Below are 16,613 nucleotides of genomic sequence, written 5' to 3'. Positions count from 1 at the left end.
TCTCTCTTCTCTTCCTCTGTAACTCTCTCCCTCTCTTCTCTTCCTCTGTAACTCTCTCTTCTCTTCCTCTGTATCTCTCTCTCTCTCTCTTCTCTTCCTCTGTATCTCTCTCTCTTCTCTTCCTCTGTATCTCTCTCTCTTCCTCTGTAACTCTCTCTCTCTCTTCTCCTCCTCTGTAATTCTCTCTCTCTCTTCTCTTCCTCTGTAACTCTCTCTTCTCTTCCTCTGTATCTCTCTCTCTTCTCTTCCTCTGTAACTCTCTCTTCTCTTCCTCTGTAACTATCTCTCTCTTCTCTTCCTCTGTATCTCTCTCTCTTCTCTTCCTTTTACACCTGCATTGTTTGCTGTTTGGGGTTTTAGGCTGGGTTTCTGTACAGCACTTTGAGATATCAGCTGATGTACGAAGGGCTATATAAATAAATTTGATTTGATTTGATTTGATTTGTATCTCTCTCTCTCTCTCTCTTCTCTTCCTCTGTAACTCTCTCTCTCTCTTCTCTTCCTCTGTAACTCTCTCTTCTCTTCCTCTGTAACTCTCTCCCTCTCTTCTCTTCCTCTGTATCTCTCTCTCTCCTCTTCCTCTGTAACTCTCTCTTCTCTTCCTCTGTATCTCTCTCTCTCTTCTCTTCCTCTGTAACTCTCTCCCTCTCTTCTCTTCCTCTGTAACTCTCTCCCTCTCTTCTCTTCCTCTGTAACTCTCTCTCTCTCTCTCTTCTCTTCCTCTGTATCTCTCTCTCTCTTCTCTTCCTCTATCTCTCTCTCTCTCTCTTCTCTTCCTCTGTAACTCTCTCTCTCTCTTCTCTTCCTCTGTATCTCTCTCTCTCTTCTCTTCCTCTATCTCTCTCTCTCTCTCTCTCTTCTCTTCCTCTGTAACTCTCTCCCTCTCTTCTCTTCCTCTGTAACTCTCTCTCTCTCTTCTCTTCCTCTGTATCTCTCTCTCTCTCTTCTCTTCCTCTGTAACTCTCTCTCTCTCTTCTCTTCCTCTGTATCTCTCTCTCTCTCTCTCTTCTCTTCCTCTGTATCTCTCTCTCTTATCTTCCTCTATCTCTCTCTCTCTCTTCTCTTCCTCTGTAACTCTCTCCCTCTCTTCTCTTCCTCTGTATCTCTCTCTCTCTCTCTTCTCTTCCTCTGTAACTCTCTCTCTCTCTTCTCTTCCTCTGTATCTCTCTCTCTCTCTCTCTTCTCTTCCTCTGTATCTCTCTCTCTTATCTTCCTCTCTCTCTCTCTCTCTCTTTTCTTCCTCTGTAACTCTATCCCTCTCTTCTCTCCAGTCTGCCTGGACTCCCTCAAAGGGAACTAGGTACACAGTACAGGTCAAGTTTTCTATAACATATATCTTTATGAACCTTCAAGAAGTTATTTCCATGACATCATATGTTTTCCACATTCTGGCGTGAATTATGTGGTTTCCTCATGTTTAACAAAGTAGGATATGATCTCTAACCTTTGCCTGACCTTTGCATAACCCCCTCGCTAACGTACCACACATCATTCTGCAGTACAGATACATGACTGTGGGACTTGTTTTCAGCAGTGTATGAAGCCTCTCTCCCTGTCCTAGTCTCTGTGATGATGATGTGGGAATACATGTTGCTAGTGTTTCCTCTCTGCCCCCAGCAGAGACACATGGGAATACTCTATGAGTAGCACCAGGAAGTTAACAATACCTCTGTGATTGGTCAAACTGACGGGCCATCCCTTTCAGATTGTGTTGAGTATTTCAGGAACAGGCCCAATTAAAAATCTTCTGTTTCAGTGGGATGACAGCGCTTAATGTGTAGATCTGACGTGTGTGTGTGTGTGTCCTGTCAGAGTATGTCCTGACACAAAATCATCAACATATTTAAGACCGTCACACACACACACACGCACTGATGCTTCACGGAAACACATGCACGCTCATGAGTGGTGACAGGCTCTTGGGCAGAGCGTGCTTGTTTTGGGTTTGTCAGTATGCATTACAGCAGTAGTAGTGAACAGTGCTGGGAGAGAGATACAGAGAGATACAGAGAGAGAGAGATTTACAGAGAGAGAGATATACAGAGAGAGAGAGATATACAGAGAGAGAGAGAGATACAGAGAGAGAGATATACAGAGAGAGAGTGAGACAGAGAGAGAGATATACAGAGAGAGAGATATACAGAGAGAGAGAGATATACAGAGAGAGAGATATACTGAGAGATAAAGATATATACAGAGAGAGAGAGATATACAGAGAGAGGGAGATACAGAGATACAGGGAGAGAGAGGTTTACAGAGAGAGAGATATACAGAGAGAGAGAGAGATACAGAGAGAGAGAGATATACAGAGAGAGAGATATATACATAGAGAGATATATACAGAGAGAGAGAGAGATACAGAGAAAGAGAGATATACAGAGAGAGAGCGCGACAGAGAGAGATATACAGAGAGAGAGAGATATACAGAGAGAGAGCGAGACAGAGAGAGAGAGATACAGAGAGAGAGCGAGACAGTGAGAGATATACAGAGAGAGAGAGATATACAGAGAGAGAGAGATATACAGATAAAGAGCGAGATAGAGAGATATACAGAGAGAGAGATCTACAGAGAGAGAGAGAGATATACAGAGAGAGAGCGAGACAGAGAGAGAGATATACAGAGAGAGAGCGAGACAGAGAGAGAGAGAGAGAGATACAGAGAGAGATAGACAGAGAGAGAGAGATACAGAGAAAGAGCGAGACAGAGAGAGAGATATACAGAAAAAGAGCGAGACGGAGAGAGAGATATACAGAGAGAGAGGTATACAGAGAGAGATATACAGAGAGAGAGAGATATACAGAGCGAGAGAGATATACAGAGAGAGAGAGAGACAGAGAGATATACAGAGAGAGATATACCACAACCTGAGGGACAGCCAGTGAAAAGTGCAAAGTAATGTCGATAATATTTCCCATCTTGTTTTGTTTTATGAATTTACCAAATGGGACAAACATCCAATTGAAATACTGCATGCAGAGTTTTGCAAGACTGTATTGCAAGTGCAAAGAAAAACTCCAAATAATGCATGTAGAGCAGAATTGGGCCAAAACCCCCTCCTCATTCAGATAGAGAAAAGAGCTATCAAACTTTACAACCATCTAAAAACAAGTGACCCCAAAACATTCCATCACACAGCTCTACAATGTCAAGAGATGAAACACGAGAAGAGTCCCCTCAGCCAGCTGGTTCTGAGGCTCAGTTCACCAACCCAAACCAACCCCATAGAGCCTCAGGACAGCACTCAGAAAATCTGGCCCAACCAAATCATCACAAAACAAAAATAAAAATATATCACCTATTGGAAAGACACCACAAAAAATCGAAGTAAACTTCAATGCTATTAGTCTCTAAACAGACAGTACATGGTGGCAGACTATCTGACCACTGTGACTGATAGAAAACTGAGGAAAACATTGACTAGGTACAGACTCAGTGAGCACAGTCTGGCTATGGAGACCGGTCGTCACAGACAAACCTGGCTGCCCAGAGAGGACAGTCTGGCTATAGAGACCGGTCGTCACAGACAAACCTGGCTGCCCAGAGAGGACAGTCTGGCTATGGAGACCTGTCGTCACAGACAAACCTGGCTGCCCAGAGAGGACAGTCTGGCTATAGAGACCGGTCGTCACAGACAAACCTGGCTGCCCAGAGAGGACAGTCTGGCTATGAAGACCTGTCGTCACAGACAAACCTGGCTGCCCAGTGAGGACAGTCTGGCTATGGAGACCGGTCGTCACAGACAAACCTGGCTGCCCAGTGAGGACAGTCTGGCTATGGAGACCGGTCGACACAGACAAACCTGGCTGCCCAGTGAGGACAGTCTGGCTATGGAGACCGGTCGTCACAGACAAACCTGGCTGCCCAGTGAGGACAGTCTAGCTATGGAGACCTGTCGTCACAGACAAACCTGGCTGCCCAGTGAGGACAGTCTGGCTATGGAGACCGGTCGTCACAGACAAACCTGGCTGCCCAGAGAGGACAGTCTGGCTATGGAGACCAGTCGTCACAGACAAACCTGGCTGCCCAGAGAGGACAGTCTGGCTATAGAGACCTGTCGTCACAGACAAACCTGGCTGCCCAGAGAGGAAAGTCTGGCTATGGAGACCTGTCGTCACAGACAAACCTGGCTGCCCAGAGAGGACAGTCTGGCTATGGAGACCGGTCGTCACAGACAAACCTGGCTGCCCAGAGAGGAAAGTCTGGCTATGGAGACCGGTCGTCACAGACAAACCTGGCTGCCCAGAGAGGACAGTCTGGCTATGGAGACCTGTCGTCACAGACAAACCTGGCTGCCCAGTGAGGACAGTCTGGCTATAGAGACCGGTCGTCACAGACAAACCTGGCTGCCCAGTGAGGACAGTCTGGCTATGGAGACCTGTCGTCACAGACAAACCTGGCTGCCCAGAGAGGAAAGTCTGGCTATGGAGACCGGTCGTCACAGACAAACCTGGCTGCCCAGAGAGGACAGTCTGGCTATGGAGACCTGTCGTCACAGAAAAACCTGGCTGCCCAGAGAGGACAGTCTGGCTATGGAGACCGGTCGTCACAGACAAACCTGGCTGCCCAGTGAGGACAGTCTGGCTATAGAGACCGGTCGTCACAGACAAACCTGGCTGCCCAGTGAGGACAGTCTGGCTATGGAGACCTGTCGTCACAGACAAACCTGGCTGCCCAGAGAGGACAGTCTGGCTATGGAGACCTGTCGTCACAGACAAACCTGGCTGCCCAGAGAGGACAGTCTGGCTATGGAGACCGGTCGTCACAGACAAACCTGGCTGCCCAGAGAGGACAGTCTGGCTATGGAGACCGGTCGTCACAGACAAACCTGGCTGCCCAGAGAGGACAGTCTGGCTATGGAGACCGGTCGTCACAGACAAACCTGGCTGCCCAGAGAGGACAGTCTGGCTATGGAGACCTGTCGTCACAGACAAACCTGGCTGCCCAGAGAGGACAGTCTGGCTATGGAGACCGGTCGTCACAGACAAACCTGGCTGCCCAGTGAGGACAGTCTGGCTATGGAGACCGGTCGTCACAGACAAACCTGGCGTCCCAGAGAGGACAGTCTGGCTATGGAGACCGGTCATCACAGACAAACCTGGCTGCCCAGAGAGGACAGTCTGGCTATGGAGACCGGTCGTCACAGACAAACCTGGCTGCCCAGAGAGGACAGTCTGGCTATGGAGACCAGTCGTCACAGACAAACCTGGCTGCCCAGAGAGGACAGTCTGGCTATGGAGACCAGTCGTCACAGACAAACCTGGCTGCCCAGAGAGGACAGTCTGGCTATGGAGACCGGTCGTCACAGACAAACCTGGCTGCCCAGAGAGGACAGTCTGGCTATGGAGACCGGTCGTCACAGACAAACCTGGCTGCCCAGAGAGGACAGTCTGGCTATGGAGACCTGTCGTCACAGACAAACCTGGCTGCCCAGAGAGGACAGTCTGGCTATGGAGACCGGTCGTCACAGACAAACCTGGCTGCCCAGAGAGGACAGGCTGTGCTCACTATGCTCCAGGGGACAGGTAGAGACAGAGCTGCATTTCCCATTACTCTGTGACAAATACTCAGACCTAAGAGAATATTTTTTTCCCAAAATTATAACTCAATACAAAGAATTTTAAACTATAAAAGATGAAGAAAAAATCTAATATTTATTTGGTGAAAACCCAAAATGTGCTATTTTGGCAGTCCTCCTGCCACAACCTGAGGGACAACCAGTGAAAAGTGCAAAGTAATGTTGATAATATTTCCCATCTTGTTTTGTTTTGTCTTTCATACCACGTCATGTGTCTTCTCAGTCATGTTGACACTGGTCTACTACCACTGCTTTAATGTATTCTTGTTCTGATTAATATTGCTGTTGTTGTTAATGGTAATCCCATGTCCACTACTACTATTATTATTGCTGTTGGTCCCACCATTTATTTATGTATAAATATATTTGATATATAAATATATGCACTGCTCAAAAAAATAAAGGGAACACTAAAATAACACATCCTAGATCTGAATGAATGAAATATTCTTATTAAATACTTTTTTCTTTACATAGTTGAATGTGCTTGTCACGTTCTGACCTTTATTTCCTTTGTTTTGTCTTTATTTAGTATGGTCATGGCGTGAGTTGGGGTGGGCAGTCAATGTTTGTTTTTCTATGATTTGGGTATTTCTATGTTTCGGCTCAATCAGAGGCAGGTGTCATTAGTTGTCTCTGATTGAGAATCATACTTAGGTTGCCTGGGTTTCACTGTGTGTTTGTGGGTGATTGTTCCTGTCTCTGTGTTTGCACCAGATAGGACTGTGTGGGGTTTTCACATTTCTTGTTTTTGTATTCAGTTGTTCATGTGTACATTTACGTATTAAAAGAACCATGGACACTTACCACGCCGCATATTGGTCCTCTGATCCTTTTCGCCTCTCCTCTTCGGAAGAAGAGTGCTGACAACAAAATCACACAAAAATGATTGATGGAAATCAAATGTATCAACCCATGGAGGTCTGGATTTGGAGTCACACTCAAAATTAAAGTGGAAAACCACACTACAGGCTGATCCAACTTTGATGTAATGTCCTTAAAACAAGTCAAAATGAGGCTCAGTAGTGTGTGGCCTCCATGTGCCTGTATGACCTCCCTACAACGCCTGGCCATGCTCCTGATGAGGTGGCGGATGGTCTCTTGAGGGATCTCCTCCCAGACCTGGACTAAAGCATCCGCCAACTCCTGGACAGTCTGTGGTGCAACGTGGAGTTGGTGGATGGAGCGAGACATGATGTCCCAGATGTGCTCAATTGGTTTCAGGTCTGGGGAACGGGTGGGCCAGTCCATAGCATCAATGCCTTCCTCTTGCAGGGACTGCTGACACACTCCAGCCACATGAGATCTGGCATTGTCTTGCATTAGGAGGAACCCAGGACCAACCGCACCAGCATATGGTCTCACAACGGGTCTGAGGATCTCATCTTGGTACCTAATGGCAGTCAGGCTACCTCTGGCGAGCACATGGAGAGCTGTGTGGCCCCCCAAAGAAATGCCACCCCACACCATGACTGACCCACCGCCAAACCGGTCATGCTGGAGGGTGTTGCAGGCAGCAGAACGTTCTCCAAGGCGTCTCCAGACTCTGTCATGTCTGTCACATGTGCTCAGTGTGAACCTGCTTTCATCTGTGAAGAGCACAGGTCGCCAGTGGCGAATTTGCCAATCTTGGTGTTCTCTGGCAAGTGCCAAACGTCCTGCACGGTATTGGGCTGTAAGCACAACCCCCACCTGTGGATGTCGGGCCCTCATACCACCCTCATGGAGTCTGTTTCTGACCGTTTGAGCAGACACATGCACATTTGTGGCCTGCTGGAGGTCATTTTGCAGGGCACTGGCAGTGCTCCTCCTGCTCCTCCTTGCACAAAGGCGGAGGTAGCGGTCCTGCTGCTGGGTTGTTGCCCTCCTACGGCCTCCTCCACGTCTCCTGATGTACTGGCCTGTCTCCTGGTAGCGCCTCCATGCTCTGGCCACTACGCTAACAGACTACGCTGGCAAACCTTCTTGCCACAGCTCGCATTAATGTTCCATCCTGGATAAGCTGCACTACCTGAGCTACTTGTGTGGGTTGTAGACTCCGTCTCATGCTACCACTAAAGTGAAAGCACCGGCAGCATTCAAAAGTGACCAAAACATCAGCCAGGAAGCATAGGAACTGAGAAGTGGTCTGTGGTCACCACCTGCAGAACCACTCCTTTATTGGGGGTGTCTTGCTAATTGCCTATAATTTCCACCTGAGAGAGACAGAGAGAGCAAGACAGAGAGAGCTAGAGATACAGAGAGGTAGAGAGCAAGAGAGAGACAGAGAGAGAGAGAGAGAGAGAGAGAGAGAGAGAGACAGAGAAACAGAGAGAGAGAGAGAGACCAACCAAGGAGGGCCTACAGCAGCACCTAGATCTTCTGCACATAATCTGTCAGACCTGGGCCCTGACAGTAAATCTCAGTCAGTTCATAGAAACTGAGATATGGGGAGAGAGGGTGAGACAGGTTTATAGAGACTGAGATAGGAGGAGAGAGGGTGATATACAGGTTTATAGAGACGGAGATAGGGTGAGAGCGGGTGAGACAGGTTTATAGAGACTGAGATAGGGGGAGGGAGCGAGGGTGAGACAGGTTTATAGAGACTGAGATAGGGGGAGATACAGGTTTATAGAAACTGATATATGGGGAGAGAGGGTGAGACAGGTTTATAGAGACTGGGATAGGGGGAGAGAGGGTGAGACAGGGTTATAGAGACTGAGATAGGGTGAGATACAGATTTATAGAAACTGAGATATGGGGAGAGAGGGTGATATACAGGTTTATAGAGACTGAGATAGGGTGAGAGCGGGTGAGACAGGTTTATAGAGACTGAGATAGGGTGAGAGAAGGTGAGTTACAGGTTTATATAGACTGAGATATTGGGAGAGAGGGTGAGATACAGGTGTATAGAGACTGAGAAAGTGGGAGAGAGGGGGACATACAGGTTTATAGAGACTGAGATATTGGGAGAGAGGGTGAGATACAGGTTTATAGAGACTGAGATAGTGGGAGAGAGGGGGAGATACAGGTTTATAGAGACTGAGATAGGGTGAGATACAGGTGTATAGCGACTGAGATAGGGGGAGAGAGGGTGAGATACAGGTTTATAGAGACTGAGATAGGAGAGAGAGGGTGAGACAGGTTTATAGAGACTGAGATAGGGGGAGAGAGGGTGAGATACAGGTTTATAGAGACTGAGATAGGAGAGAGAGGGTGAGACAGATTTATAGAGACTGAGATAGGGGGAGATACAGGTGTATAGAGACTGAGATATGGGGAGAGAGGGTGAGACATGTTTATAGAGACTGGGATAGGGGGGGAGAGGCTGAGACAGGTTTATAGAGACTGAGATAGGGGGATAGAGGGTGAGACAGGGTTATAGAGACTGAGATAGGGTGAGATACAGATTTATAGAAACTGAGATATGGGGAGAGAGGGTGATATACAGGTTTATAGACACTGAGATAGGGTGAGAACGGGTGAGACAGGTTTATAGAGACTAAGATATTGGGAGAGAGGGTGAGACAGGTTTATAGAGACAGAGATAGGCTGAGAGCGGGTGAGACAGGTGTATAGAGACTGAGATAGGGGAGAGAGGGTGAGCCAGGTTTATAGAGACTGAGATAGGGGGAGAGAGGGTGAGACAGGTTTATAGAGACAGAGATAGGGTGAGAGCGGGTGAGACAGGTGTATAGAGACTGAGATAGGGGGAGAGAGGGGGAGACAGGTTTATAGAGACTGAGATAGGGTGAGATATAGGTTTATAGCGACTGAGATATGGGGAGAGAGGGTGAGACAGGTTTATAGAGACTGAGATAGGGGGAGAGAGGATGAGACAGGTTTATATAGACTGAGATATTGGGAGAGAGGGTGAGATACAGGTTTATAGAGACTGAGATATGGGGAGAGAGGGTGATATACAGGTTTATAGAGACTGAGATAGTGGGAGAGAGGGGGAGATACAGGTTTATAGAGACTGAGATAGGGTGAGATACAAGTTTATAGAGACTGAGATATGAGAGAGAGGGTGAGACAGATTTATAGAGACTGAGATAGGGGGAGATACAGATTTATAGAAACTGAGATATGGGGAGAGAGGGTGAGACAGGTTTATAGAGACTGAGATAGGGGGAGAGAGGATGAGACAGGTTTATATAGACTGAGATATTGGGAGAGAGGGTGAGATACAGGTTTATAGAGACTGAGATAGTGGGAGAGAGGGGGAGATACAGGTTTATAGAGACAGAGATAGGGTGAGATACAGGTTAATAGAGACTGAGATAGGGGGAGAGAGGGTGGGATACAGGTTTTATTGAGACTGAGATAGGGGAGAGAGGGTGAGACAGGTTTATAGAGACTGAGATAGGGGGAGAGAGGGTGGGATCCAGGTTTTATTGAGACTGAGATAGGGGAGAGAGGGTGAGACAGGTTTATAGAGACTGAGATAGGGGGAGAGAGGGGGAGACAGGTTTATAGAGACTGTGATAGGGGAAGAGAGGGTGAGATATAGGTTTATAGAGACTGAGATAGGGGAGAGAGGGTGAGACAGGTTTATAGAGACTGAGATAGGGGGAGAGAGGGTGAGATACAGGTTTATAGAGACTGAGATAGGGGAGAGAGGGTGAGATACAGGTTGATAGAGACTGAGATAGCGGAAGAGAGGGTGAGATATATACGTTTATAGAGACTGAGATACGGGAAGAGAGGGTGAGACAGGTTTATAGAGACTGAGATTGGGGGAGAGAGGGGGAGATACAGGTTTATTTTATTTGTTTTATTTCATTTCACCTTTATTTAACCAGGTAGGCTAGTTGAGAACAAGTTTTCATTTACATCTGTGACCTGGCCAAGGTAAAGCTTAGCAGTGTGAACAGACAACAACACAGAGTTACACATGGAGTAAACAATTAACAAGTCAATAACACAGTAGAAAAATAAAAAAAAAGAGTCTATATACATTGTGTGCAAAAGGCATGAGGAGGTATAATATGAGGCGAATAATGACAATTTAGCAGATTAACACTGGAGTGATAAATGATCAGATGGTCATGTGCAGGTAGAGATACTGGTGTTCAAAAGAGCAGAAAAGTAAACAAATATAAACAGTATGGGGATGAGGTAGGTAAATTGGGTGGGCTATTTACCGATGGACTATGTTCAGCTGCAGCGATCGGTTAGCTGCTCAGATAGCAGATGTTTAAAGTTGGTGAGGGAGACAAAAGTCTCCAACTTTAGCGATTTTTGCAATTCGTTCCAGTCACAGGCAGCAGAGAACTGGAAGGAAAGGCGGCCAAATGAGGTGTTGGCTTTAGGGATGGTCAGTGAGATACACCTGCTGGAGCGCGTGCTACGGGTGGGTGTTGCAAACGTGACCAGTGAACTGAGATAAGGCGGAGCTTTAGTTAGCATGGACTTGTAGTTGACCTAGACCTAGTGTGGGTCTAGCGACGAATATGTAGCGAGGACCAGCCGACTAGAGCATACAGGTCGCAGTGGTGGGTGGTATAAGGTGCTTTATTAACAAAACGGATGGCACTGTGATAAACTGCATCCAGTTTGCTGAGTAGAGTATTGGAAGCTATTTTGTAGATGACATCGCCGAAGTCGAGGATCGGTAGGATAGTCAGTTTTACTAGGGTAAGTTTGGCGGCGTGAGTGAAGGAGGCTTTGTTGCGGAATAGAAAGCTGACTCTAGATTTGATTTTCGATTGGAGATGTTTGATATGAGTCTGGAAGGAGAGTTTACAGTCTAGCCAGACACCCAGGTACTTATAGATGTCTACATATTCGAGGTCGGCACCATCCCGGGTGGTGATGCTAGTAGGACGTGCGGGTGCAGGCAGCGAACGGTTGAAAAGCATGCATTTGGTTTTACTAGCGTTTATGGGGGAGAGAGGGTGAGACGTTTGGATAGCGGGTCATTTTGAGCCTGAGGCTGTGTTGGAAAGTAGTAAACATCCAGAGACCTTGACAAACACACTATACACTACACACCACACACTACACACTATACACTACGCACTACACACTACATGTCTGCTTCTCCATCATCGCTCCACCCTGCCGTAGCCTCCCCACCCCTCTCCCTCTGCTCTAAGAGGAGAACCGGTTGTTTGATCGTGTTCTCCATCATCGCTCCACCCTGCCGTAGCCTCCCCACCCCTCTCCCTCTGCTCTAAGAGGAGAACCGGTTGTTTGATCGTGTTCTCCATCATCGCTCCACCCTGCCGTAGCCTCCCCACCCCTCTCCCTCTGCTCTAAGAGGAGAACCGGTTGTTTGATCGTGTTCTCCATCATCGCTCCACCCTGCCGTAGCCTCCCCACCCCTCTCCCTCTGCTCTAAGAGGAGAACCGGTTGTTTGATCGTGTTCTCCATCATCGCTCCACCCTGCCGTAGCCTCCCCACCCCTCTCCCTCTGCTCTAAGAGGAGAACCGGTTGTTTGATCGTGTTCTCCATCATCGCTCCACCCTGCCGTAGCCTCCCCACCCCTCTCCCTCTGCTCTAAGAGGAGAACCGGTTGTTTGATCGTGTTCTCCATCATCGCTCCACCCTGCCGTAGCCTCCCCACCCCTCTCCCTCTGCTCTAAGAGGAGAACCGGTTGTTTGATCGTGTTCTCCATCATCGCTCCACCCTGCCGTATCCTCCCCACCCCTCTCCCTCTGCTCTAAGAGGAGAACCGGTTGTTTGATCGTGTTCTCCATCATCGCTCCACCCTGCCGTAGCCTCCCCACCCCTCTCCCTCTGCTCTAAGAGGAGAACCGGTTGTTTGATCGTGTTCTCCATCATCGCTCCACCCTGCCGTAGCCTCCCCACCCCTCTCCCTCTGCTCTAAGAGGAGAACCGGTTGTTTGATCGTGTTCTCCATCATCGCTCCACCCTGCCGTAGCCTCCCCACCCCTCTCCCTCTGCTCTAAGAGGAGAACCGGTTGTTTGATCGTGTTCTCCATCATCGCTCCACCCTGCCGTAGCCTCCCCACCCCTCTCCCTCTGCTCTAAGAGGAGAACCGGTTGTTTGATCGTGTTCTCCGTCACGCGTGTCACCACCGCTCACATTGCTGATCCCCAGTGTGTGAAACATGACCCTCCACACGCGTACACACACACCATCCCAGTGCCCCCACGCTACTACTGAGCACCATTTGAGAACTGAGGGAGGAGAGCAAGTGAGAGAGATTGAAAATAGAGGTAGGGAGGACATACAGAGGCTAGAGAAAGAGGGGAGCAGCGTTTGTCTGTTGGCTGTGACCTGACAAAGGAAACCACTTTACAGAGACAGACTTATTTTAAGAACACATGCTGCTGTTATTACATCTACACAGCGTGTGTGTATTTCTATGTGTGTGATGTTGTGTAACGTGTCAGGGTGTGCGTGCATGCATGCGTGTGTGTGTGTGTGTGTGTGATGTTGTGTATCGTGTCAGGGTGTGCGTGCATGCATTCGCGTGTGTGTGTGTGTGTGTGTGTGTGTGTGTGTGTGTGTGTGTGTGTGTGTGTGTGTGTGTGTGTGTGTGTGTGTGTGTGTGTGTGTGTGTGTGTGTGTGTGTGTGTGTGTGTGTGTGTGTGTGTGCTGTGGTGAGACAGAGAGAAAGAGACAGAGAGAAAGAAAGAGAGAGAGAGGAAGAGAGATTCACTTTATATATTATCTACCTCACTTGCTTTGGCAATGTTAACACATGTTTCCCATGCCAATAAAGCCCTTGAATTGAATTGAATTGAATTGAGAGAGAGAGAGAGACACAAAGAGAGAGAGAAAGAGAGAGAGACAGAGAGAGAGAGAAACAGAGAGAGAAACAGAGAAACAGAGAGAAAGAGCAAATGTCAAATTGGCTTTTAACCAAATTACCGTACAACAGACCATGTATTCACCCTGCACCCCCTAATTGACAACCAAACAAACCAAAACAAAGGCAAAGTCTTCTCATGATTTGTTGATTTCAAAAAAGAATTCGACTCAATTTGGCATGAGGGTCTGCTATACAAACTGATGGAAAGTTGTGTTGGGGGTAAACATACGACATTATAAAATCCATGTACACAAACAACAAGTGTGTGGTTAAAATTGGCAAAAAACACACAAATGTCTTCACACAGGGTCATGGGGTTAGACAGGGATGCAGCTTAAGCCCCACCCTCTTCGACATATATATCTACGAATTGGCGCGGGCACTAGAAAAGTCTGCAGCACCCGGCCTCACCCTACTAGAATCCGAAGTCAAATGTCTGCTGTTTGCTGATGATCTGGTGCTTCTGTCACCAACCAAGGAGGGCCTACAGCAGCACCTAGATCTTATGCACAGATTCTGTCAGACCTGGGCCCTGACAGTAAATCTCAGTAAGACCAAAATAATGGTGTTCCAAAAAAGGTCCAGTCACCAGGACCACAAATACAAATTCCATCTAGACACTGTTGCCCTGGAGCACACAAAAACTATACATACCTTGGCCTAAACATCAGCGCCACAGGTGACTTCCACAAAGCTGTGAAAGATCTGAGAGACAAGGCAAGAAGGGCATTCTTTGCCATCAAAAGGAACATAAATTTCAACATACCAATTAGGATTTGGCTAAAAATACTTGAATCAGTCATAGAGCCCATTGCCCTTTATGGTTGTGAGGTCTGGGGTCCGAGCAGAATTAGGCCGATACCCACTAATTATCAAAATCCACAAAAGAGACGTTAAATTCTATAACCACCTAAAAGGAAGCGATTCCCAAACCTTCCACAACAAAGCCATCACCTACAGAGAGATGAACCTGGAGAAGAGTCCCCTAAGCAAGCTGGTCCTGGTGCCCTGTTCACAAACACAAACACACCCTACAGAGCCCCAGGACAGCAGCACAATTAGACCCAACCAAATCATGAGAAAACAAAAAGATAATTACTTGACACATTGGAAAGAATTAACAAAAAAACAGAGCAAACTAGAATGCTATTTGGCCCTACACATAGAGTACACAGCGGCAGAATACCTGACCACTGTCCCAAAATTAAGGAAAGCTTTGACTATGTACAGACTCAGTGAGCATAGCCTTGCTATTGAGAAAGGCCGCCGTAGGCAGACATGGCTCTCAAAAGTAGACAGGCTATGTGCTCACTGCCCACAAAATGAGGTGGAAACTGAGCTGCACTTCCTAACCTCCTGCCCAATGTATGACCATATTAGAGAGACATATTTCCCTCAGATTACACAGATCCACAAATAATTTGAAAACAAATCCAATTTTGAAAAATTCCCATATCTACTGCGTGAAATTCCACAGTGTGCCATCACAGCAGCAAGATTTGTGATCTGTTGCCACGAGAAAAGGTCAACCAGTGAAGAACAAACACCATTGTAAATATAACCCATATTTATGCTTATTTATTTTCCCTTTTGTACTTTAACCATTTGACAATCGTTACAACAATGAACAGTCGTGGCCAAAAGTTTTGAGAATGACACAAATATTAATTTTCACAAAGTCTGCTGCCTCAGTTTGTATGATGGCAATTTGCATATACTCCAGAATGTTATGAAGGGTGATCAGATTAATTGCAATTAATTGCAAAGTCCCTCTTTGCCATGCAAATGAACTGAATCCCCAATAAATATTTCCACTGCATTTCAGCCCTGCTACAAAAGGAACAGCTGACTTCATGTCAGTGATTCTCTCGTTAACACAGGTGTGTGTGTGTTGACGAGGACAAGGCTGGAGATCACTCTGTCATGCTGATTGAGTTCGAATAACAGACTGGAAGCTTCAAATGGAGGGTGGTGCTTGGAATCATTGTTCTTCCTCTGTCAATCATGGTTACTTGCAAGGAAACACGTGCCGTCATCATTGCTTTGCACAAAAAGGGCTTCACGGGCAAGGATATTGCTGCCAGTAAGATTGTACCTAAATCAACCATTTATCGGATCATCAAGAACTTCAAGGAGAGCAGTTCAATTGTTGTGAAGAAGGCTTCCGGGTGCCCAAGAAAGTCCAGCAAGCACCAGGACCGTCTCCTAAAGTTGGTTCAGCTGTGGGATCGGGGCACCACCAGTATAGAGCTTGCTCAGGAATGGCAGCAGGCAGGTGTGAGTGCATCTGCACGCACAGTGAGGCAAAGACCTTTAGAGGATGGCCTGGTGTCAAGAAGGGCAGCAAAGAAGCCACTTCTCTCCAGGAAAAACATCAGGGACAGACTGATATTCTGTAAAAGGTACAGGGATTGGACTGCTTAGGACTGGGGTAAAGTCCTTTTCTCTGATGAATCCCCTTTCCGATTGTTTGGGGCATCCATATAAAGCTTGTCCAGAGAAGTCAAGGTGAGAGCTACCATCAGTCCTGTGTCATGCCAACCTTAAAGCATCCTGTGTGGGGTTGCTTCTCAGCCAAGGGAGTGGACTCACTCACAATTTTGCCTAAGAACAGAGCCATGAATAAAGAATGGTACCAACACATCCTCCGAGAGCAACTTCTCTCAACCATCCACGAACAGTTTGGTGACGAACAATGCCTTTTCCAGTATGATGTAGCACCTTGCCATAAGGCAAGGTGAACAAAACATTGATATTTTGGGTCCATGGCCAGGAAACTCCCCAGACCTTAATCCCATTGAGAACGTGTGGTCAATCCTCAAGAGGCAGGTGGACAAACACAAACCCACAAATTCTGATAAACTCCAAGCATTGATTATGCAAGAATGGGCTGCCATCAGTCAGGATGTGGCCCAGAAGTTAATTGACAGGATGCCAGGGCGGATTGCAGAGATCGTGAAAAAGAAGGGTCAACACTGCAAATATTGACTCTTTGTATCAACTTCATGTAATTGTCAATAAAAGCCTTTGACACTTATGAAATGCTTGTAATTATACTTCAGTATTCCATAGTATTCCTGACAAAAAAATCTAAAGACACTGAAGCAGCAAACTTTGTGAAAATGAATATTTGTGTCATTCTCAAAACTTTTGTATATATACATAATATGACATTTGTAATGTGAGTGTAATGTTTTTTGTTCATTTTTATTGTTTATTTCACTTTTGTTTATTATCTATTTCACTTGCTTTGGCAATGTAAACATAT

The 16,613-nt window shown here is 46.8% G+C and overlaps 1 protein-coding gene and 1 long non-coding RNA gene across 24 annotated transcripts in view; one reads left to right on the top strand and one right to left on the bottom strand.

Annotated features, from left to right (window-relative positions):
* The window catches only part of LOC118383124 (genetic suppressor element 1-like), a 553,956-nt gene that overhangs the window by 186,858 nt on the left and 350,485 nt on the right, over positions 1–16,613 (top strand). The window lies entirely within an intron of this gene.
* On the bottom strand, positions 3,986–5,661 carry LOC127912595 (uncharacterized). Of its 3 annotated transcripts, none has more exons than XR_008083339.1 (3): positions 5,097–5,661; positions 4,719–4,988; positions 3,986–4,178 (listed from the first exon to the last, which is right to left on the bottom strand). It is a non-coding gene; the product is annotated as an uncharacterized LOC127912595 (long non-coding RNA). The 3 variants fall into 3 exon arrangements; XR_008083340.1 differs by lacking the exon at positions 3,986–4,178 and adding an exon at positions 4,206–4,556; XR_008083341.1 differs by lacking the exon at positions 3,986–4,178 and adding an exon at positions 4,471–4,484 and having other exon boundaries at positions 4,701–4,988.

Source organism: Oncorhynchus keta, chromosome 2 (genome assembly GCF_023373465.1).
Source record: "Oncorhynchus keta strain PuntledgeMale-10-30-2019 chromosome 2, Oket_V2, whole genome shotgun sequence".
NCBI classification, from domain to species: domain Eukaryota; kingdom Metazoa; phylum Chordata; class Actinopteri; order Salmoniformes; family Salmonidae; genus Oncorhynchus; species Oncorhynchus keta.
This window is presented reverse-complemented; position numbering and strand designations above follow the sequence as displayed.